Raw genomic sequence first — 24,916 nt, forward strand, 5'->3', positions numbered from 1 at the left:
ATACCTTTCATTTGTCTAAAGAAAGCATCTTAAACTTATCCGAGCTGCTATTCAGGTGCTCAGATACTCAAACGCTGTATATGCACAGATTCAAGTATAATGCTCTGCAGCAAATGGCTTTCAGCATAAAATAATTTTGTATTTCTTAACGTCCTACCTTCATAATTGCCTTCTAGGAGACCCAGATGCTCAAGTGCCTTCACAAATCCAACAATTATCACCAGTACCACAATCATTTCAAGTCCCTCCAAGTTCATCTTGAAAAATTATTCGTGTAAAAGCATCTTTTCTTAGGGAGCGTCCTGACTTCAGAGTTAGACTTTAATTAAAAAGCCCTCCTAGCCCATGCCATGTCACACAAGCACAGAAATACAATGCTAAAGAAGCCCAGCATATTCCCACCATAAAACATTTCTATTGACAGCAAGATGAACACAGGAATGTAAGGAAGTCAGATCTTACCATGGCTGCATCACTTGCCTGCCTGGATACAGATGTTTCAGTCTCTAAGGCAACAGAATATACAGTAACCACTTTGTTTAGCATTTCCTCTCAGTCACAGCCAAAATTAACCAAATCTGTCTGATACCTAGTGAAACACCGTGCTGCTTTTCCCACACTGAATTACAGCTTTAGAGAGATCCCATCTGAACCAACACATGAGATAAAGTACAAACACATTCTTATGGCACACATTGAAGCCAACTTCAGAAAACTCAAAGAAATAATCTCATTTAGAAAGTGACCCACTGCTGTATTTCCCTATGGAATGAAATCCATATTCAACCGCAGACTTTCAGCAGACACTCAGTTACCTTTTTATCCCCTACTGCAGACACCCTGTACATCAAATACCAGAATCTAGTAAACAGTAAATGTGGTAAGAAGAGACTAGTTAGAGGGAGACCTATTTTAAAGTTTTAGAGATGTGTGAGCAATAAACACTTCCCCTCGTGCTGCTCTGTGTGCAGGCAGTGGAGCTTGCTGCTGCTCCTGTGCCATCTTCCAAATGAGGAAAGGGCAGAAAGGAGAGCAAGGGCACCACAGCCACAGCCAGAACAGTCACTCACTCAAAGCTAACTCACTTTGGGATAATTTGACTTAGAAAGTAAACTGAACTGACATTAATATGGTAATCATCTGAACACTCAAAATCTGCCTTGCTGCTTTCAGTTATTGTTTTTTTAACCATTTGTGCACTTCTGACGCTTTACTTGATACCTTCCAGGATAAAGCCAAATTGCATCGAGTGTTTAAATGATGCAGTACGGAACTGAATGCCAAGACCACTGTATGCACGTGAGCCCACCCTCCTGGAATCACAGAATGGGTCCGTGCTGCTGTATAGAGCACTCAGTCCCACAGACTCCTCTGAGAGCTCTAAACAGTTTTCTTCTTCACTTCAGCAATACTATGCTGTGTTGCAGTCTCTTGCTAAAGGCCTAAGCCAAGTTCAGTGATTATTCTAGTGTATTAATATTTTAGAGCCATTCATTCTTTATTTATATAATTAGCGTCATCAGCATCCACACTTCTGTCAGGTATCCTCTTCCAAAATAAGTGCTGTACTTCTTCCTGCTATCAAACTTCATTTAGAGATCTCACAACTTCCTTCCAAATTTCTCATTGGGCCTGAATGCTCCCAAGGGGAGGTTAAGTTTCTGTAGGATCAAATCCAACTGCCACAGAAATGAAACACCTCTGGGGCAGTCCAGACATAAGGTACAACAACATTCATCAATAAACAACATTTCAGTTGAGAAGGGAAAAGAAAGAGATGCTGCCTAATGGAAATGGCCCAGGATGGAGAAGAATAAAATGGCTTAAGCCTAATTTCGGCTGAGTTAAACCGATGAACTCGGTGACATGAGTTGGGTGATGCCAGTGAGCATTCTAAATTAACATAGAATCCTTAGAGTTCTCCTTAGAAAATCTTAGGGAGGCATTCCATCCCTTGGATCATTTGTGTGGCTCACCTCCGATGCACTCCAACAGGTCCACACCTCTGTGCTGAGGACTACACATAATTTTGTTTGGAAAGGGGATTTCTCCCAGTCCAGTGGACTTATGTCATTGTCCCAGTTTGCTGCTGCTGAGCTACCAATATAACTGATTACCAATTGTGTTATCTATTTTTGTTGCCAAAAAACCCACCATCCCACAGAGAAGGAACTTTACAGACTGTCTCTTCCTATTGTTAAGTTCTATCATCAAATTATAAGTTGCTCTTCAGCTTATTCCACACAGCTCCTTTTTTTCCCCCCAATCACGGAGATGTCTTTAAACCTCAGAGAACTTCCAGCTGTTCCCTGGCCAGCCCAAGCCACCAGTAACAGTGTCTTAATGAGGAAAGAGCAGAGGAGCCTAATCAAATATGCCTATCACACCTGGTTTTGCTCAGACAAGCTGGCAGGACAGAGGTGCAGGCTCTGCAGTTAGTACCAGTTATCACCTCTCAGCAACACACTGTATACCTGTAACAAACTCAGTACAATTTTCCACATTCATGTTTGAACCTGAGCAACTCACTGCAAAGGAAAACACTCCTGTTAACTGCAAATGCCCAGTTTCTGCTGGCTGCAATATCTGATTATCTATTCACCCACCTACCAGCAGTAATAAGGAATCTGAGGGTGCCATAATGCCTCCTTCCTGCTGGGAACAGCTGTGTGCCCAGAGCAGGGGACCTGGATGGTGTCAGCCCATCACAGCACGCAGGAGGGACACACATAAAACTGATTATCACTGCAGCACATGAGCAGAATCCAGCATTCCTGGGGGTTCATTATGTATGGACGCTAGTCCTAAGTAACTGCTTAATTATTGTCTGCTTTGCAGACAGTTTCCACAGCATGAGATAAAATTAAGGTGCATAAAGGGTAGAACAAGAAGAAAAAAGAGAGAGGAAACATGGGTAAAATAAAAAAAATAAAAATAAAAATAAAAACTATAGACAGCTTTTCTCCAGCCAGACTCTGTGGGAGATGCCCACATACACTGCTCTGATGCTGGATGAAGTCAGAAGCAGCACAGGGACTGCTGTTCCTCTGTCCCCACCACACCCATGGCTGCAGCTGAGCCTTTCTGTTCCCAGCAACAGTGAGAGATCCCTGAGCTGACCTTCACACTCATCATACAGCTGAAGTGTGAAAGAAAGATGAAGAGCATCAAGACAAGTAACTCTTTGGTAGTTAAGTACTCCTGTACAGCTACCCTCAAGAGCAGGTCTGAGATCCGACCCCACTGTCCCATCTCACAGACCAAACACGCTCCTCCCCTACACAAACCTTTTCTTATCTTTAGGTGCTGTTTTTAACCCTTGGAAACTGGGCTAAGTCCACAGAGGAGGTGAGGACCTGTTCAGCAGAACAGCTGAACAGAGACAATAGCATCTACTGTCAGCAGACAAGGCAGAGCACTGCCCATATCTCAGGACTGGAAGCTGGTGTACGACACAAGCACAGAGCTAATTCAGGACAGGGAGCCCCAAACCAGTCCATGTGTTCTGCTCCTCTGTTCCTAGCTCCTCTACTCCCAGCAGCAACCAGTCTCCCAGCTGAGTCCTGCTGCAGATGACTCTGGCTGATCCATCATTTTATTAATAGCATGATTACAGTATAAATATTTCATTCCATGGTGTGTAGGAGGCTTCATTATGCCTTGGTTTCTTTGCATACTCATCTCCTTTAAATACAGCTCTGTTCAAACTTACGGCAAATGCGTCAGCTCCAACTCTTTCAATATTTCCTTTAACGCTTTCATTAATTTCTCCACTGCTAACAATGTTAGATCTCAGCCAACTTATTCAGTGAATAAAATCCACATCCAATAACATAATTTATTTTAAAATACTCATACAAAAGGAGAATTTAATGCAAATACAAATTATGTCTTTGAGAAAGAGATGGTTGTTATATCCCTCCTTTATATGCTGTTCTATATGGTATCACAGGTTGGCTGTCCAGGGCAGTAATTTCACCTCTCAGTGTTCCACTGGTCACCCTCACCACACTCAGATTCACAGCCAAGCCCTTAACACAGGTTGTGTCTTATTCAGAGTACTAACCATGTCCTTGATATAGACACTATCAGCTGTTTTTTGTGTTTTAAATGTAATGACACCTTCACTACAACAATCAGCTTTCTGCTTGCTGGATAAGCATCTGAGGGGCAACAGCAGCAACTTCACCTCATGCTCAGTGATGCACTATTTCCAAAAATGGAGCTCCATTATACCAACAGGTTACAGGCAGAGAATGGCACACGTGGTATGATGACTTGGCTATGGCCATGAACCTGCGTGGGAAGAGCTAGCAGCAGAAAGAAAGGCTTGCAAACCTCTTCTTGATGTCCTCTAGCCATACAAAGCCATGCTGCTGATGGATCCAGCATGAAAAACAAACAACGCCAGACCCAGGAAGCAGCTGAGCCTCTCACATGAAAACAAAATAATGTGTGAAGGTGACCTTAGTGCCTCCTTGTGTAATAACCCCTCACTGTTTCCAATGAAGCATGAAATTAGGGGGAAGAAAGACAGCTGCTACAGGCTGGCATAGCTGTCAGGGCACTGTTTGCAAAGAAATGCTTATAGATTCTCATTTTTTTCCTGAAGCTTTAGTCAAATTGGTTATGCCACACTGCTGGGGCTTTACAAGAGCCTCAGCTCTCTCTGAACGACAGTGGAGAGTTGCTGCAGATACCCAACCTGGCAAACAACAGGCCTTTTTTTTTTTTTTAAATAAAAAAGGAGGTGGAGAATGTTAATGGTGAGAGAAAACCATATGATGCACAGCAGAGCAGGAGGAAAGCAAAGCAAGTTTTCAGGATTTCCAAGGAATAATTGTTTTGAAGAATATTTCATTCAGAAGAGAGCATATAGTGATAAGATCTGCCAGAGAGAGAAAACTAGAATGTCCAGCCTTGAGCAGACAGACACCTGTTTGTGACAGGCAGCAATCATTCATCATACAGAACTAAGTCCCGGCCACAGGCAAGGCTCAAATGTGCAAGAGCTGTTAAATAAATCTGTGCAGTATCCAGTGGGAAGACTTCCCATCACTGGAAGAACTGGTCTGGGACAAGAGAGGAGACAGGCAATGATCTAAAGGATTTGTCTTTTGCACAAAGATGTGACTCACTGTGGTCACTGCCCATGTTCACACACTTGTTTTTGCCATGGCAGTGATGCCAGGCACTGCTGCAGAAAAGTCCCTGCCATTCTTGCAGCACCACCAAACCTGTCCTGTGGGCATGAGAGCATTCTCTTGGCTCCCCTGCTACTTTCCACATTCTCCTCCATTCCCACACCTCCATTAGGTACAGGCCTGTATTCATACCTTCCTCACCTAAAGTGATGATGAGAGAAGGCCATGCCTATGATTTCATGACAGCCAGTGGTGAAACAAAAGCTTGAAACTGAGGTTCCGACTTAGGATAAAACTGAAGTACAAGTGCAATATTGTGGCACTGGTACAAACATTTTTAAGGCCTTGGATATCCTGATGCATTCATGAGGTTTTGCATGGAAGTCTCTGCTTCCCTTATGCTCATACCTAACTCTTTACATCATTTAGAAAGCTCCAGAACTTTAGAAACCCACCAAAAAGCCTCTCCTACAGTGTGCTTTGTACATTGACTCACTTAGTATCTAGCAGTTGCTAATGTCAGCAAATGGAATCAAGTTACCCACCAACTTCACTAAAGAGCTGACGAAATCACTCTGCCACCACTCAGTCAGCTACTCAGTTTCATATTCAAAATATATATTCAACCCTATGAGCCAATCAATAGCTTGAAGACAGAAGTAACTTAAGTAACTTCAGCTTTCTGATTAGAGAAAACACTGCAAGAAATAAAGCACTGCACAGCTTTGGAAGCACAAACACACTTTTTCCAGTCTATAAAAGTGAACAGGGTAAGGATGGAAGTAGTTCTTTCTCTACATATGACTGGTAGACACAGTTATTTAAAATCGTGCAAGTGCACACTTCCAACAGCTAGAACAAATCTTAATGCAAAACAACCACAACAGAAAACATTCAGAATTGTCTACAAGGAGATTAGCTTCCACAAAGCTGATAATTAGTTGCTCAAAGCTCTCTGCATTGGATTAAAGTTTGTCCAGTTTGTGGCAGCAGTCCAACACCTGCCAGGAGCTGCGGGACTGCTGTCACATACTGCTGTCCTTTTTAAAAGAGCCAAAGCTTACACTCAGTCACTGCTTACTTCAATAGTGAGTTCAGCTGACATCATGTCACATAACACACATTAAGACCTTAAGAAAGGCTATCTATTGATGGAGGAAAACACATTTGTTTGGAACCCATGGTCTGAAAGGCATATCTCACACTGGAAGGCAGCCCATTTATTTGCAGGTATTTTCCCTGCATCACAGCCCTAAACAGAACCTTGAAGAACTGCAGATGCAAGCTGCTGCTCGACTAGCAGACGGTGCAAAGCTCCCTAGCTTGTCATATGTACTGAAGCACTCATTTCTCCATAGCATTCTCTATTAGAGGCTTGCTTCATGAGAAAGCCTTGTCCAAGTTGCACAGTGGCACATCTCAGCTTTCTCCCTTTCTCTTTTCAGAAATTAGAGCTGTAAGCAGCTATGCAAATAGTAGATATGCCCTCTGCAGCTGTGCAGGTCACAGCAACACACAGCCCAGGCTTGCACACCATGCGGCCACTGCAGCACTGTAACCATGGACAATTTCCAGCTGCTCAGAGCAGGGCTCCAGCAGCAATGATAAAGTTGCATCCATAGGCTGCTAGGGATGAATAATGGGGAGGGATTAAGAAAATAAGTATTCACAACTGGATTCGGGAAAAGGTGTTAACTGGCCATTTATATTTAAAAGACATAAATCTTAAGGAGGAGTTTTTTGCAGAGGCTCATAGGGCATAACTAGAAATGCCATGTGGCACTGCCAAAGGAAAGCTCTGATCTGATCCTGCTTCTCATGCCCAGGCCAGGCTCCCTCTGAGACCCACAGAACTCTGTGGGAGTAACTCTGTGTTTTGAGTTAATGATGATGAAATAAGTGTGGGGAAATCCATGCACTGTTTCATCTTTCTCAGTGCTGACTGATGAATGACATGGGGGCTGTCAAACAGCAACGCATGCTCCACAAATAATGTATAAGTGTGCAAACACTGCCAGCCACCATATTTCACACCTAATCTACAGAGAGCTTGGTTGTAGTTTGTGCCAACTGCTGCTATGGGTCTTCTGGGAAAAAGAGATGATCAGTTTCCCAGGAGGCTGGCAATAACTAGGCTAGATTATTTTTAGGACCTAAAAGACTGCAAATAACTACAATTTTCCCACACTAAATAATAATTTCCTATGATAACAATGTTCCCACTTTTTTTTCCCCTAATAATTGCTGTCCAATTTTTTAACATGTGGAAGGCAAATCATGTCTTAATAGTTTAGCAGTTAACGAGAAACTAGCTGTTCAGTAAAAAGCAAATAATTCAGGGTTTCCTCACTCTCCCCAGAGGTTGTTCCAACAGCGAGATGTGCTGCTTGGCATCAGTTCTCAGGAATGAGTACGGAGACACGAGGAAGCATCAAAACCCTCATTACTGTCACAAGCTCCTGTCACATACAGCTGCTTGGTTTACCTTCAAGCTCCCCTGTTTGATCTTGCACTGGTTGATACTTCACTAATTCAGAAGTAAATCCCGCCTTCTCCTCCCAAAGCATGAGTTGACCCCAAGTTTTCAGTGCTGCTAACGCCTCTCTGATAGGCCAAGTGCCATCTCATGGTCTTTGATAAATTACTGACAAGCTGTTAGCTCAGAGGGGAAACTTTGAATTAAATGAGGCAAAGTATAGCGCTTCCATACACTGCTTACATTTCAGACACATCAATAAATGAGCTAACAATGCATGTAAATAGAGAAATGTACAGAACTCATGGACACTTGTCACCTCAGACCAAATACCAGAACAAAAATCCCCTTCAGGACTATGATCTCTGATGGATATAGCCAGGATCTAGTAAACCTATAAAGAATGAGGGAATTGCACTCAGCTGCAACAACTGTATCACAGAGGCAATTTATTCACCTGCTGAAATGCTAATGGCTCTACTAAACAAGGGGAGATAAAGGATCATGGGTCTGTATACAGAAAAATCACAGAGTTTCACATTGCAGTAACCGAGGGAGATGCTTACAGAAGAAACAAATTACTTCTGAGAACTCAGAAGACACTGAAGCTGTGGAACAGATGCATCCTCTTTTAAGGCCCTTCTGCAGAAGAAGAGACAACTTCAAAACAGATTGAAGCGTGGGGTTGAAGTCAGTTGGGTGCAAGTTGGAAACAGAAAAAAGAAGTTGATGCTCCATACACAGAAGGCTACCTGCAACTGAAGAATCTTCTTGTGGTCTGAGACTTTGCAGACGGGCTTACAGCCATGCCTCCCACCACAAGGCACAGTGCTTTCCTTGGTGTAGAGCATTTGTCTTCTCAATCTTTATGTTCACCCAATGGCAAAATATTCCTTTGTTGGGAGCGAAATATTGGTGTTCCAGACACGAGAACAGCTCAAGAGCCAAAAGCAAGTGGTCAGCTACACTTCAGCATTGTCCATCTTTACGTGATGTAACGTTATGCTGAACTACCAAGCAGATGGGCAGCACAGTCATGGGGTTCAGCATTGCAGGTATCTGTTTGTTGTAAGGATGCTGCCATACAGGATACAGTGACACAGAAGCATTAGGTTGAAAACAGTGTATATAGGACTATTTTCAATAGTGATAGCAACAAAGGTGAAAAGAAGAGATACCGAAGGAAATCTGAAATACAGAAACCCACTTGAAGACAAAGCTGAGCTAGCAGATTCGCAACCCTAGCAAAATCAGAAATCACAGTTTTTGTGTTACTGGAAGGAATATACATTCTTTATGAGGATGGAAAGCACTGCCACAAATGGGTGGCATATGGGGAAGCCTCATTCTACTGAGAAGATTGGAAATAGTGCCGTGAACTGAATAACTGTTATCTCACGATAGGAAGTCTTTCTTCCCACAGGAAGTTTGCTATAATGCTTGTCCCCTTGTGAATGGGTCTGAAGTTCTGCAAAACATCAACAGCGTTTGAGAAGGACACATATTTACAATTTCTAATCACAACAAATATCAGAACAAACCAAGTTTGGCAATAACTGAGCTCAATCTCCATGACATGGCACTCAGTGTGCACCTGTGAACTGGGAAGAAATCATTTGAAAAGCCTGTGAACTTCTCATTATATAAATCACTACCAAGCATCCCACTTCCACCTCAGGGAAAAAAAATGTTCAAAGAACAAATGATAAAATAAGGTTGCAATACAAATCCTCAATTTTTACATAAATTACTTAACAGAAATCTTACGAATAATACGCTTTGTCTTGCAGACATTTCTTATTGCCAGGACCATGCTGTGGGCTTCATAAATCACAGGCTGCCCAGGCACCTTGATGTAGGTACTGCTTTCCATCACTGAAACAAACAGGGCTGTAGGCAGCTGGCTGACATTTCAAGGACCGCAACACCTGAGCCTGCTCTGAGATTTCAGTGTGCTGCTCTTCAGCATCCAGCATCATGTGGATGCTCTCAAGACCATGCCTGACAAATATACAAATCTACAGCAGGAAAAGTGTGAAATTCTGACTCTGTGGCTAAAGCTGAGAAACAATTCTGTCCCATGTTTCATTTCATTCAAAATCAAAGACATCTATATACGTGAACACCAGCACAGTCTCCTAGCCCATGGGTACTCGGAGAACCATAGTTAAAAACAAGTGCTCAGCACTGGCAGCAAACAGGACTGTGGTTAACCCACCACCGTCCCTCTACCTTAGGGCTAAGGAGTAAATTTGGGTTCCAGAACTGCAAGGTTCAAAGATTAAATATGTTTTTACAACCTTTATTTTCTTCCCCTCCCAAATGTGTTAATTTCTTTTGGGGAAAAAAAAAAAACAAAAAAACAAAAAAAAAACCACAGAAAACCTCAAACAGCATTATAAATACCATTTAGGTCACCTCACACTCAAAGAAATCTCTCGTAAAACCTACCCATACTCATGTTGTGCTGCACTTAGTCAATCAGAAAGGCTTAAAATGAAGGTGTGCCTTGCACCCTGCAAGGCTCCTCTGTTAATCCCAGTCCTCCAGACAACCACAGCTAAGAAAAATGTTTAAAAACATGTTTAAATGTGTTACAGCTCTGCACTCCATTCCCTTAACAACAGCGCACAGACACTGAATAAACACAGCCTTTACAAACGCTGATTCAATATTAAACACAAGAATTAAACAGACTCATTTTTCTATGAAAGTTACAAATACCTCAAAAGTAGGAATTCACTCAACCTCTTCTCTCTGCTCTCTTGTTGCTTTTCCACTACTGACGTCTCAATACCCTCCCAGTCAGAAGTCTCCTTACAAGCCTCCCTCCCTACTTTTATCCAGGAGTAATAGGTTTTGCCTGGTCCCCCTTCTTACAGAGACAATGACAAGGAGGATTCTGCTGCAATGTAAAGGTATAAAGCACAACCTACAGGCTGCCACAGTACATTTCAGAGCACAACACCACAGCTGCTCCTCAGAGCACATCCCACTAGGCGAACTGGACACGATGCTTTCTGCAACAATTCCCTTTCACAGGAAGGAATGCCACACGCACACACTTATCAGTGCTCCTTGTTTCACAGCCAGTCAGGCTCTAAACCTGCACTGCAGCTCTCTACAGACGCCACACAAGGAGTTACTACTTCAGATGGCTGCCAATCCTACTTCTGCTATTCAGAACACAGTTTGCTGAAGGCAGAGTACTTTTCTTTGTGCATCACAGTTCTCCTGAGGACAACAAAGGAAGACTGTTCTGCATGAGAGGCAAGCGGAAGAGATATTTTTAAAAATGAAATCCCAAATCCCAAGAAAATTGACCACAGTGCTGATTTCTGACACATACTGGAGTAAGCAATAGCAACATATGAACAACATTTTCAAAAATGGTCATTTTTGACTTCTCAGCACTCCAGCATTGTTTCAGCAGCCAAAGGAATGACCATTCTACATGCTGTGACCTGCACCTTCATCTTGCACTCAGTGCCTCTGCAGGTCATTTTGTGCACATTTCTTTAAATCTGAGCTTCACCTGATGTTTACTTTTAAGGCATTATTTGACTGATCTGTATTTGTATTCACATCTATTAACATCTTATCTGTTCACATCTAAAAAGCCCTGAAAGAGACATTTATACGAGTCAAACAGATGCTGAAATACAAGTCTGCCTTTTATTGCAATGAGACATGACAGATGGAACTTCCCCATCTAAACCCTCTTCCATTCATAGATTCAGAGTGCTTTAAAATAAAAGGAACACCACACAGCCTTGTCACATGGCAGCATGCTTTCTCCATTGATAACATGCAATCTGCCTGATTTCTTGTGGTAATTACTGCTCCTGGGGACAATTAATAAATTGTTTCAAGCAGGTGGAGACTGCTTGTTGCAGAACTCCCCAGGTAGAGAGTGGTAAGGATATCTAAGAGTGTGGAGGAGGCGTACAGCTGGGTGCCAAAGGCTCGGTGTGCTGGGCACGAAAAGGCACTGAAAATTTTCAGATGTAATGACAAAATCAATGGTATCCATCTGTATTAGGAGAGGGGAAGGGAAGGAGCCAAGCGTAAAAAAGTGTTCAGCACTTACATAAAATTTTGGTGGTTGATCTAAACAGTAATTGAGATGGGATAATGAAATTCACATAATAGAGAGCAGCTGCAAAACTAATCAGTGAATATGAGGACAGCAAGTAGCTTATATTAGAGTCCAGATGAAATATCAAAAAATCTGTATTTGTAAAGCAAACAACTTAAAGCTTCAGAAGTGACTGCAAAAGAAGGTGCATTGCGTACTATTTTCTGTATCTTGACCATCCAGTATCTGTCCTGTTACCTAGCACTGCAGTGACACAGCTGTGAACACGTATCACAAAATGTAAGGAATACTGCAAAAAAAGGTTTTGTTACTGGCACTGGAACACAAAGAGGAATCAGGAGGACAGTACAAGCATCTGCAGAAGTCATCATTTGATTTATCCAAACACTTCAAAAGAAAGCCAAATCCTGAATTTGATGAGAGACGAATTTAACTATTCTTGGAGGTAATGGGAGAAGGGAAGACCAAAAAAGTTTAAAACCATCATACAATAAGCGTAACAGCATCTCAACAAAGTCTGCTCATTCCAATGCAAGGAAGCTTGCAAGGTCAGGAGGCTTTTTTCTGCTAGCAGTTGTCACAGAGCAAGGTTCAGGTGGGAAGCAAAGCATGCCAATTCAACAGCTGCATCTTACTGACTGAAAGCAAGATCCTATTGCCAGTTGATTAATGAGAGAGAATCAGTTCTGGATGATCTACAAAGTAAGCTTTTCAGTGTGAGACCTGTTAACTTGGCTCTGTTCAAAAGCAGACACATCAACAAAACTGCTGTAGTTGGAGAACCCATTTCAGTGTTCACTAAGAAGGCTTTATAGAAAATTGCATTACCCTATAGGGTATCAGTAGTGTATTTTGTATTATCTCCACCCACTCTTGGTTCAAGAATGAACTGGAGAAACAGCACACAAAATAACAAATATGTGTTCTTGAGAATTATGTGGCATTCACATCTGACTCAACAGGCAGATCCCATTGAGTCTGCATACCTGGATCCATCTGCAGTTACATCATTCAGTCCAACTTCATTTTAATTTACAGTAATAGAGCTCAAAAATAAAAGACAGCACTCTGACCTTGTTAACAGGCCGGAACAGCTTGGGGAAGGCTTACTTTGTTCACTCCCATTCCCAAAGTGCACAGTTCAAACACACCAAGCCAGACTTACCTGCAAGAAAACAGAATGCAAGTTTGGAGTTACAGTTTGAAGCTTAACAAAAGTCTGTCAGTGCAAAGTGAAAAGAAATAATGTATCCTTGAAAAATTTCACCACACTTGCGCTAAAATGACTTATTGTAGTACGAAAAATGATTTAACTACACTTTTTTTTCACAGCCTTTAAATAATTAAGATAGCCTTTTTCATCCAGATAATTGAATTATCGAAGGCTGCATTGCCAAAGGGCAAAGCGTAGCACCTGCTGGTTTTATTACCAAGTACTGCGTTGTCTGTTAATTTAGCTTTGCTCAACTCTTCAGTTCTCCCTTCCCATGCTGCTTTGCAGTGCAACAGAGCGTGGCTAAACACATGGCTGGGTACAGCATGAGCAGATTAGAAAAGATGCTTTATGAGCCACTTGTAATCAAGCTTTTAAGTAGGAGAAAGGTAACAAACCACCAGCCTCATGGCAAACCTCTGTCCCTGCAACAGAAGTACATGTTAGGACCTCCAGCTATTCACAGAAGCCAGCTGAGCCTCTACAGAAAAGCTCTTCAGCCTCCTGGCAGTTTTCTTCATAGGAAATTCATTCGGAAAACGATGGAGAGAAAACTTCCTCCTTTCACATAGTGTTACAATCAGAAAGGTCAAAGCAGCAGAGGGGCAATACAGGAGTGCAGTAGCAAAGGGACTAGCACAAATGGCACGGTGTTACAAAGAAAAAGTGCTCACCTGTCCCAGAAAATGACTGCACATAGGCAAAACTCCACAAGGGAGAGATCTCCAACCAGAGATCTTTCTGCCCTGGCAGTCAGCCCTTAAATAGGGTCTCAGAGAGGTGCAGCCAGGCTGCAGCCCTTCCTATCACACAGCTGAACTGCCTTCACCTGTGCTCCCAGGGCCGACCAGGTCCTTTTCCCAGGTGCTCAATTAGTGGGCCAGGCTGTGACTCAACTGTTCCCATACACAGTAAATTCATTAACAGTGATTTAATAACCTTGGTAGCAGGGACTGTCTTAGGAGAGATGGCAGGCTGCTGTTTCCAGTGTAAGTGCTCCCTGTGGAGTACCCCAGCTCTCACAGATTTCTAACACAAGAGCTGCCCAGGGCATCAATATGACCCACCGATACACAGCACAGTATGCAGCTTTGGAAGTCCATGGAGGAGGGGCACAGTGAGCCTCAGGGACATGGAGAAGCACACCGTGCACTGCACAGCGGTGTGTCACGCTCCTCCATCACATAACTACTGCAAATAGCAAACTTCCACTGAGCTGTGACAAGAGGAGCCATTAATACATTCCAGAAGAGTCAGTCTAAACGTAAGACAAAACGTGAACAGTTTATGTTTAAGCACCTCATACTGTCTTCTGGTGCCAGAATCACAGCCCACACATGGGGACGCCCTCGCTCTGCATATACCTGGGCTGTTGGACAAATGGGGCTAAAGAGCTCCCTTCTGATTTTTACCTTAAAAACCCTGCACCAAAAGCCTGCTAAAACCACACCCAGAGAATTAATCTCTTATAAAAGATTTTAGGGTGAAGAATACCCACTGTGATCTGAATGTACGAACAGCAGAGCCACTCAGACCAGTGCTGATATTCGGCTATGTGCTGTTCTCCTACTAAGACAGCACCTTGATGCCACAAAAGCCCATGATATCTGACCTTACTTTGTCCATCCTTCTTGGGGAGTGGGGCAAAACCATGACCATACGCAAATCATTCCAGCAAAAGAAGCAAAAGGAGGACGTTGTGGTTTGAGAAACAGGGAGAAATAAATAGGAAATGATGGTTTAATACCTCTGAGATAGAAGCTCAAGAAATAAAATAGTTAAAAAACAAGATGAAATAATATCAGGCTAAGCCTGCCATCTTTATCTGGTGAAACTCATTGCTTCTCCCATTGTAAGGGTTGAAATTTACATCTAAAGACTCTTTATAGTGTTTGTACTATATCTATGTATTTATCTATAATATATATAACTAAAATAGATTGCAAAAGCCCCAACTTCTTCCACTACTATGCAGTAGCTGGCACAAGGAGGCTCTGCCAAGGCTGACTGTATAAATACTACCAACAGCAGGAGATGCTTACCAAAGCAGGGTACTCTTTCGATCAGATGGACATTCAGTTATAAAAATTTTGGGAAAGGATATCTGCATCTGCTAATTTTAGAAGTGAATTATATCTAGGGACAATCAAAAAAAGCATTGGAAATGCTTCCCTAAGATGACCCAAAGCTTAGAACTTTTAGGTTTAGTTAAAGGAAGAGAAGGACTCCAGTAAAATACAGATTATTGACAGACTAATTGTATTTAAGATGCGATGCTGACAATATTTTGGAAAATTAAAACCATTTATTTCCACATTATCAGCCAATAAAAACATATTTGTATGCTATCAGAAGTATCTCAAATACTTTGTTAGAAACTGCCAAATCCATGTTGTTAAGAAGCAAATACTGCACAATACAGATGTGCCTGAGGTCTCAGCATCTGCGATACAACAGCAGAAGGGAAATCATTAACCACTGCTGCCCACCAACCACCAGCACTGCTGGTGCTCTGTGATATGGTCTTGTGATATTCTGCTCAGTGATCAGTGGAAGGTAAAAGCAAAGAAACTGATCTTAGCCATCTGCCTTCCACAGCCATCACAGAATCACAGATTTGGATTGGAAAGGACCTTAGAGATCATCTATTTCCACCCCCCTGCTATAGGCAAGGACACCTCCCACTGGACCAGGTTGCTCATCCACCCTGGCCTGGAATGTCTCCAGGGAGGGGAGCTGAGTTTAACTTGCTTGCTTTGTAGTTTTACCACTACTACACTGCTGAAAGACCCAAACCAAATACGTAACTGCGGATGGAAACTCCAACATGAGACTGAAAGGGCTCTTATCCCCACCTGGTGGCTTTGACATTATTGTCAAGAAACAAAAGCAAAGGAGCCAGGAGTCAGCCTTAGCTCGGAAGTGCTGTTTTCTCCAAACTGTTTTCTTGCTAGAATGGAAAATTCAGTATTTATCAACCACTGGCAATTAATGGACGACATGGTTTACGCCTCCTCAGATTCACGGGGTCCAAACTTAATGAAGGACTTAACAATCTTTTCAACAGAGAAGCACCACTGCAGACTCGTCGCTTCAGCGTGCACCTCTCCAGTGCTGTTTTCCTGATGCAGCGCAGGCAGACAGCAGGCTCCTGCTGCCCTCTGCTGTCCCTGCACCGTACAAACAGATGCTCTGCCTCCACATCCTGCCACTCCGAAAGAAATGTAATGGATGTTACACAAGGAAGCAGAAATACTGTGCGAGTCAGACAAATTTAGGTTTATCCCTAGAAGGAATTATCCTCCTTTTATGGTGAATAAATGACTTCAATTAGTGCTTTACTGACTCTGCTCTTTAACACCTCAAATTTCAAATTTCAGGCACCCTTACAACAATCGTATCTTGCGGTACTACCAGATTTTCATGCTTCTGTGCGCAATCCTTGAAAAATATTTCCTCCTTTGTAACAACTTGCATTTGTGGCCCAATCCTGCAAAGCCCCTCTGGGAGGATCCTCTGCCCCTTGCACAGCCAGCAAGAGAGAGGAATGTGGAAGCAACAGCCAAGGAAGCTGCAGGTACGAGCAACCAGCACCTGTTTTAGTTCATTTTATCGATTCCCCCAGCTCCCAGCCAAAGCATCCCCAGATACTAGCAGGGAACAGCTAAAAGGAAGAGCTCTGCTCAGGAGGAGCTCTGGGTGCTGCAGGATGGAGCACCCACAGTGGCTAGTGGCAGCCCAGGGAGTTGCTAGCTACAGCCAAGAGCATCCTCTATGGCTCATTTCATGCCACTACCTTGCCAGGCTCACTGTCAAAGCATTTACAGCTTTGATTTAAATTAATTCAGTGTCCATTAAAGGATGCAAATATAGTCCTAAACATTCCATCTACTGTGCAATGGGGTGTCTCACTGTCCCTGAAACAGTCACAAAAACAAGACAAATCACAGCAAGTGCAGGCATGTGGAAGAGCACAGCTCCAGCTCCACCCCAACAATCCCATTTTCCACTATTTTCCACCCATGCTCCCGTACTGCTGGCCTTGCATGCTTTCAGTGCAAATTTTTCTCTTAATAACTTATCAGGCTAGCATGAAAGAACACTTTCTGCATGGAAACTGCAAGAACACTCATCTAGGCAGTCTAACAAGGCAGTGTGGTTGAACAAAAAGCTATGCAATAAAAAAAAAAACAAACATCACATACATTTCATGTTCCTCATTCCTTTTGCTGTACTGCATGACGAAAGTTAGTGTAGCTGATAAAGCATTCACACACAAAGAAAGGGTATACTTCCTCAGTGTTCCAGTTTCATTAGATGCCTTGTTTTTCAGCCAAGAGTTTTTAAATGACCACAACTAAACCTTAACTCCATTATTATGTCACATCCAAACAGCATCAAACACACCAAGATTGCTCAAACTTTCTAATACTGGCAGCCGGGATGACAGAACCACTGCATATGAGGAAGGCTGTTCAGTTTCCACCACAGCTGACTCAGGTAGGTGGTTATCAGAAGGCACTGCTGCAGTGAACTATCAGTAATTTTGACATAGGGAGGGAACACATACAGGCATAAATGAAATGAAGATTAAGTTATTTTGTGATATTGGACTTAAACATTCAGCTTGATGTGATCACTGGGCACTACTGGCAGTTATGCATCAGAGAAGGACAGAAAAACAGACATCCATATGAAGAAGTGATGGCTGGTGATATACATCAGCCCACAGGTGCATGGGCACCAGCTCTATAGGTCAGTGCCAGGCTGATACAGATGGCAGAGGCAGCTAGCTAACTAAATTAGTTAAACAGCTGGCCCCAAGCTCTTTCATTTAACCTGTGCGTAGAAATTAGAAACCAAAGATTCTCTTTCTCTCTGCTGTATTCGGAATTATAGCTCACAACAAGAATAAAACATGTTTTACTAAGTGATGAAGCACACAATAAAAGAGGAGTAGTTTGGATATCCTCTCAGCATATTACAGCAGTAACTAATTCCAGCTTAAACATATATATATAAAATGTAGCAATAGCTTCAATTTTGAAATAATCTTGTAAGACAAAGTAGCCCACATTTAATTTTTATGTAATTTTAATTTTTAAATCTCTGCCCTAAAGGTAGAGACTCTGCTACCTCAACTCTTTAGCGAAGTTTCTGTCAAACCAAACTCCTATTTGGTGATGGTCTGCTTTGGCTGATAGAATTTGAGTCTGTGATTAGATGGTCAGGTATCTCCTAACATCAGCTCCACAAAACTAGTATCTTAACTGCCATCTGCCTCTCTGTCTTTTTACAGAAATTAGTCTATGCGAGCTCATCATCCATGAACAACACTACACAGAATTACAAAACAGTTAAGGTTAGAAGGGACCTCTGGAGATTATCTGGTCAAACCCCTCTGCTGAAGTTGCCCAGGTCCTTGTTCAGACAGCTTTTCAAGTCTTGCTGTACTTTGAGGAACAGGCTGCCCAGAGAGGCAGTGGATGCCCCGTCCCTGGAGGTGTTCAAGGTCAGGTTGGATGGGACTCTGGGCAGCCTGGTCTAGTATTAGATATGGTGGCCCTGCTTGTGGCAGGGGGGTTGGAACTTGTTGATCCTTGGGGTCCCTTCTAACCCAAGCCATTCTGTGATTTTAAGGAAAAGCCACATGCTTGGCACTTTGGAGAGAGCTCTAACTTTATGTACTACAGCAATTATTCTTCTGGCATCTGCATTTCATAATATTGTGAATTTATTCTTTGTAAGGCAGATATTGCATCTACTGCTGCTGGGTTTTGTTTGATTTTTTTTTTAATTCTTAGTACAACTCATTGAATACATGGGTCACAAGGTAATGATGTCATCATGATACTGACTGTGCTTCACCTACCAGAGTGCCACCATGGTGTGAAACTGGTAACATATCATACATATCAGTTTAATTTCTGCAGGGCTGCCAGATGAATCCAGATACCACTAAGGAACAGAGAGGGTTTGTCCCCAGCCTCTATGCAAGTTACTTTAGAATTGCAAATTTAGTATTAATAATAATGATCCTACATTTACATCGAGGACTGGCTATATGTAGACACTGGCATTTTTATCTGTGCAGAGCCATTGCCTTTGGAGAAGAGCAGCATTCTGCTCAGTTAATTTCTTCCTGTTAGAGAATAAGGTTACTATTATCCTAAAAGAATATTTTTCTTTACATATAGAACACATTCTTTGTCTGCAGAACTGAATCACAGCCTGCTAAGTGATTTGGCATCCACACCTGTGGGTATGGTAGGATGTGTTAACAACCATGCTTTGCACCAGCAACGAGGAGGGAGCTGAAATGGCAGCGTTACTCACAGTGGAAAAGCCAGCACTATCAGATGTGATCAACTGCCTGACTGGAAGAACATGCACTGAAGTATGGATTATTACTTCTCAGTGGGAGGTACTTCTGCTTTTCAGCCTCCAAAGCAAGCTGTCTTTACCTTTGCAGAGCTTTTCATGCAAGTCCCACCAAATTTTAAATTCAAATATCTGAAATAGGATTTATATGAAACAGAAGAATAGGGATTTGCTAGTTGGATTCCTCTGAAACAAGAGTAGCTAAATATAGGGATCTGGATATAGCACTGAAACTTAAAATCCTATTTCAGGTGCTAAAGCATAGAATGATATACATCCATAGGGGTAAATTAGTCTAAGCAACATTTTATCTCATATCATGCATTAAGAAGAACTGTTACTGTGTATTAGGGATGAGACTGTCAAAACCACTCAATTATTTTAACTACTGTCTCTCTGTGTGATAAAAAGGAAAGAAAAATAACACTTCAGGTACTTCACACACAATCATACCGAGAAACCTGCTTTCCTTTCTAATCCATTGGCCCCAGAACTCTGTAGGCACTTAGCTCACACCTGTGATTGGGGGCTGTCCTAGCAAGCACCCTGCAGTCCATCCCCAGAAGGCTTGTTTCCATGCTCAGTCCCTTTTTCAGGGTTTGTCTGAATTGCCATTCAAATGTTCCAATAGCTCTGAGCCTTCCCTACATCAGAAAGATGATTTAACACAAAGATTAAGAACTAAGAATATTCCTTTGACAGTCATCAAGTAGAAGAGTAACCACCTATAATTACACATCCCTGCATCAACACAGAATTTTTCTCATTACATGAGGAATATAATCATAAAATCATTAAGGTTAGAGAAGACCTTTAAGATCTTCACGTCCAACCACCCACCTAACACAAGTCTACCACCAAAACACATCCCTAAGCACCTCTTCAATACTTCCAGGGATGGGGACTCTACCACCTCCTTGGGCAGCCTGTTCCAACGTACCCCACCCTCTCCTTGGAGAAATTATTCTTGACATCCAAGTCAAACCTCCCCTGGCACAACTTGCCTCATGTCCTATCACTTGTCACCCGAGTAAACAGCCCAACACCCACCTCCCTGGATGAAAACTCCTCTAGTTTTCAATCTCACCAGTGCTGTGTACAGTGGGACTATTACTTTTCCAGTCACACTGGCCACTTTATTTCAGATACAGACCAGGATGCCATTGGCTTTCTTGGCCACCTGGGCACACTGCTGGTTGTTGATCAGCACCCCCAGTCCTTTTCTGCCCAACAACTTTCTGACCACTTCTCCCCAAGCCTCTACCACCACATGGAGTTGATGTGACTGAAGTGCAGCATCTGGCAAGTTGAATATCATGTGACTGGGCAGATCCCTTTGATCTAGTCTGTCCAGATCCCTCTGCAAATCCCTCCTCCACTCAAGCAGATGAACTGTCCCTTTGTCATCTGCAAACTCACTGAGGATGCACTCAATCCCCTCATCAATATAACTGGTAAATATATTAAACAGCTGCCAAGAAGATTTAGCTTCATTCACAACAACCATTTGGGCCTGGCCATCCAACAATATTCTATTCAGCAGCCTGTACATACGTTCAAGCCATGAGCAGTCAGTTTCTCCACCAGAAGACTGTGGGAAACAGTATAAAATACTTTGCTGAAGTCCAAGTAAACAACATTCATAGCCTTTCCCCTGTCCACTAAGTGGGTCATCTTGTTCATAAGATCAGGTTAGACGTGCAGGACCTGCCTTTCATGAATAACAGAATCACAGAATCACAGGGACTTCAAGAGATCATCAAATGCAATCCCTGCTGACAAAGTCAGATCACCTGGGTATCCTGTCCATGCCACATGACAGCATTCAGGATGATCTACTCCATAACATTCCTTGATACCTAAGTCAGATTGACAAGCCTGTAGTTTCCCAAGTCCTCTTTCTTGCACTTCTGTGTAAAGTGATTTCCTGCATTTCTTGTAGACACTGAGTGGATTTCATCCAACTACAAATATTTTTGAGTATCCAAGTGGTATATTAGGTCACTAATCATTTTCCCTTGGATTATAAGAGCTTCATTCTGCTCCCTGACTCTTCCAGCTCAGTGGGCTGAGTACCCTCAGAAGAATCAGTCTTACTAACGAAGATGATGGCAAAGACAGCATTTTCCTTATCACTTGTCATTCCCCTTCATCCAATAAAGATGGAGATTTGTTGCCTTTGCTTCAGCAACCTCTGAATAATGTCCCGTCGTGAAGTGCTCAGACAGCCCCGGCCAAATCACACGCTTTTATGACACCAATGTGGTGAGCGGCAAATGGCACTTACTGCAAGCAACACACTCTTCTTATAGTTGTCCCTTATATCACAGTGCTACCAATCACCCGTGTTACGGTTATCTGTGCCCAATAGACGTGTGGCGTGTCTTGTCTTGCCATGTCTCATCATGGTTTTCTTATGAGTCAAGGAGCCCCCGCAGAGGCTGATGACTGTTACAGCCCCCCTTTCACGTATTCACTAACCACGCAAGGGGCCCACACAGATTACGCCTGGTTACGCCTGGTGACCTTGACAGCCCCCGCTTTACGTATTTCATTGACTACATCTCTAACTTGTGTATTTTGTTAACTACATCTCCCCCTCCCTAAGCTCAAGCAAATCTACTACAACTCGAGAGGACCCTAACCGCGTACACCCCGAAATCCTCGCATTGCGCCTATACATGCCATTGTCCTCTCGGTTAAGCCTTTTGCCCCGTTACATCGCGATTCGCCAAATAATCCTACCCTAATAACCCTATAACCTATAAACCTAATAATCCTAATATCTTAAACGTGAGTTCTATGTAAAGCTATATATTGCATTCTCTCAATGCTGATTCGTTCATCTTGGCATTTGCCATATGAGTCATTTGTCTCAGCACACACTACTTATATATGTAATATACCTATATATCTATATATAATATAAGCGTAAAGCGTATTAATATTAGACTTAATGCAACTATAACTGAATACAAAATAGAGTTAAACAGAGTTAAACATTCCTGTCGCATTGGTGGACCATCCCAGAAGCACTTCCCATCAGTGGTGTTTTCTGTCCTTCTTTACTCTCTCTAGGACACGATGGATCTCTTCTGTGTCATGGTGAATGGTGATCAAAGTTTTCTGTCCATTATCTCTTACATGTTTCAGCAACTGGTGCAGGTCATCATGTTGCAAAAGCTTCCTTACCAAGTTCCCTCCTTGGTAAGCCAAAACGAGATTCATCTCACTTGGAGTAGGTGATAGGTCTTAATCACCATGTAATTATCCTGCAAGAACTGATGTGATGTCACGACACTTAATAATTAAAGCCACATCCTACAATACTAGTAAAGTTATAGACAGAGAGATTAAAGATTAGAGTGATTGCTGATAGCTCTAGTGGCACTATCTATGCCCAATATATACCAACATTGTCTCAGGTACCTGTTGGAATGTACCTCGAAAATGATAAACATTTGTTCAATAACAAGGCAGATGTCTCAGGCTTTGAGAGCATTGCTCTCACAAACCAGCTGTATGGACTTGCTTGTTCTCCAGGCCTCAATCTGGCCACCTGTCCCTGAAGGGAAACCATTCTGATGCCCACAGTGTATACTGCACTGGCTTAAGAACCATGCACATCAGATTTGTTACATGAGGAAAGAGAAGGCCTGATGCTGTCAGGACTTCTAATGCATTTAAAGTGAGGGATGATTTCAATCCCCATTTCTCTGCACAATCTATCAGGTGTGTGATGCCTTTCAGATCGAGGGATACCCCTCCGGGACCTCTGTTATCATTCCCTTCTGTCAGGAAGGTCTCTAGTGCTCTTCCTTCCTCTATCAGGCTAGATCTAAACTTCCCACAATCTGTTAGTGCATCTCTCTTAACTCCCAAATGCAGATTCACCTCTCTCCTTTCGCTATCCTTTTCAGTCACAGCTGGAAGCTGCGGGCTCCGCACCGCTCCCACTGTGCCCATCTCCCTTTGATCATACACTGACTGTTGTAGAGGCTTCTGATTGGTTGCATGCGCACTCAATCTTGTAAAAGGATGTGTGGGTCGAGTCAATGGGTCTGAACACTGTGGCAGAGAGTGGGTCCGGAGACTGTCGTTATTTCTTTCTCCATTGGGTGCAACCTGAGCAGAGGGCGCCGGCCGGACGCCACCTACTCCTTCAGGCGCAATCAGGGTGGACAGTGCTGGCCGGACACTGTCATCCCAGCGCCTGTAACTTACATCGCTTCCCTTTCTCTCTGCTGTTTTTTCTTCTACTACCTCTCTAACTTTTGACCAATCCATACCCGAGCCTTGCCCGCAGTCCCCACCCCCCTGGGTGTTACTGCATTCCACCTCCTGAGAGGAGACAGCAAGTGTCCCATCCCAGCTCACTATTCCCACTGCCCCCACAGGTGATGTTAGGTTACACAGAGAAGGATACAGCGGTTGTCCTGGATACGGCTGGGAAGTTTCAGCGACCTTGGATTCCTGCACTTGAGCCGTTTTGCAAGATAAAAGTGCAGACAGTTCAGCGCAGTCTTCTTCTACTTGTTTATGCGAAGCTGGAGCCGAGGGGGAGCAGAAGGGGGTGCCGATGGTGCGGACGAGATGTTAGTCGCCATAGCTGAGGGCATATTTGCGGTGTTCTCTTCCTCAGGGGAGCTGCAAGAAAGTACGCTTCCCGCGCCGTTTCTCACGGTGTTATTAAATTCGAAGCCCATCATAGCGCGCAGCCTCAGGAATTCTATCTTCTTCTCTCGCGGCTCGGAGAGCGCCGAGGACCAACCCCCAAATTCTAAGCTCCGCAACTTTCTGCTCCTCTATCGCATGCTGCGCAAGCGCGGATGTAAATGCATCCCATCTAGTGGGGTCTAAAATGCTCTGAGGGGAGGGAAGATTCCACTCCTCTTCCAGGCGAGTAAGTACAGCGGCAATGTCCTTCTCAGAAGGAACATCCTCACCGAAATAGTCCTTACAAACTTGATGCAATACCTTAATGACGGATTCCATGGTTGTCCAGGGTGATCAGCCCTCCACCTTCCACAAGTCTACCGCTGTGGGATAACTTCGCAGCTGCACTCACAGCCCCAGGGGGATCAGTCCCTCCGGCTCTTCCGCCGCCTTACCGCCGCGGGCTCCTGCGTCCGTCGCGCAACCGGCTGTCACACATTCACAACTGGGACATGGCATTATCACGTCGGGGTCACCACTTGTTGCCTTTGCTTCGGCAACCTCTGAATAATGTCCCGTCGTGAAGTGCTCAGACAGCCCCGGCCAAATCACACGCTTTTATGACACCAATGTGGTGAGCGGCAAATGGCACTTACTGCAAGCAACACACTCTTCTTATAGTTGTCCCTTATATCACAGTGCTACCAATCACCCGTGTTACGGTTATCTGTGCCCAATAGACGTGTGGCGTGTCTTGTCTTGCCATGTCTCATCATGGTTTTCTTATGAGTCAAGGAGCCCCCGCAGAGGCTGATGACTGTTACAGCCCCCCTTTCACGTATTCACTAACCACGCAAGGGGCCCACACAGATTACGCCTGGTTACGCCTGGTGACCTTGACAGCCCCCGCTTTACGTATTTCATTGACTACATCTCTAACTTGTGTA

At 43.3% G+C, this 24,916-nt stretch overlaps 1 protein-coding gene across 4 annotated transcripts in view; it reads right to left on the reverse strand.

Annotated features, from left to right (window-relative positions):
* The window catches only part of KCNIP1 (potassium voltage-gated channel interacting protein 1), a 305,776-nt gene that overhangs the window by 88,675 nt on the left and 192,185 nt on the right, over positions 1 to 24,916 (reverse strand). Inside the window, exon 1 of one of the 4 annotated variants that reach the window (XM_042826387.1) lies at positions 12,793 to 12,867. The exons of the other annotated variants lie outside the window; for them this stretch is intronic. The gene's annotated coding sequence lies outside the window, so the exon portion shown is untranslated. Of the gene's footprint in view, positions 1 to 12,792; positions 12,868 to 24,916 lie in introns of those variants that run through there. 4 annotated transcript variants of the gene reach the window in all.

Source organism: Centrocercus urophasianus, unplaced genomic scaffold, assembly GCF_019232065.1.
Source record: "Centrocercus urophasianus isolate 14NV4802_14NV808 unplaced genomic scaffold, USGS_Curo_1.0 seq_26, whole genome shotgun sequence".
Taxonomy (NCBI): Eukaryota; Metazoa; Chordata; class Aves; order Galliformes; family Phasianidae; genus Centrocercus; species Centrocercus urophasianus.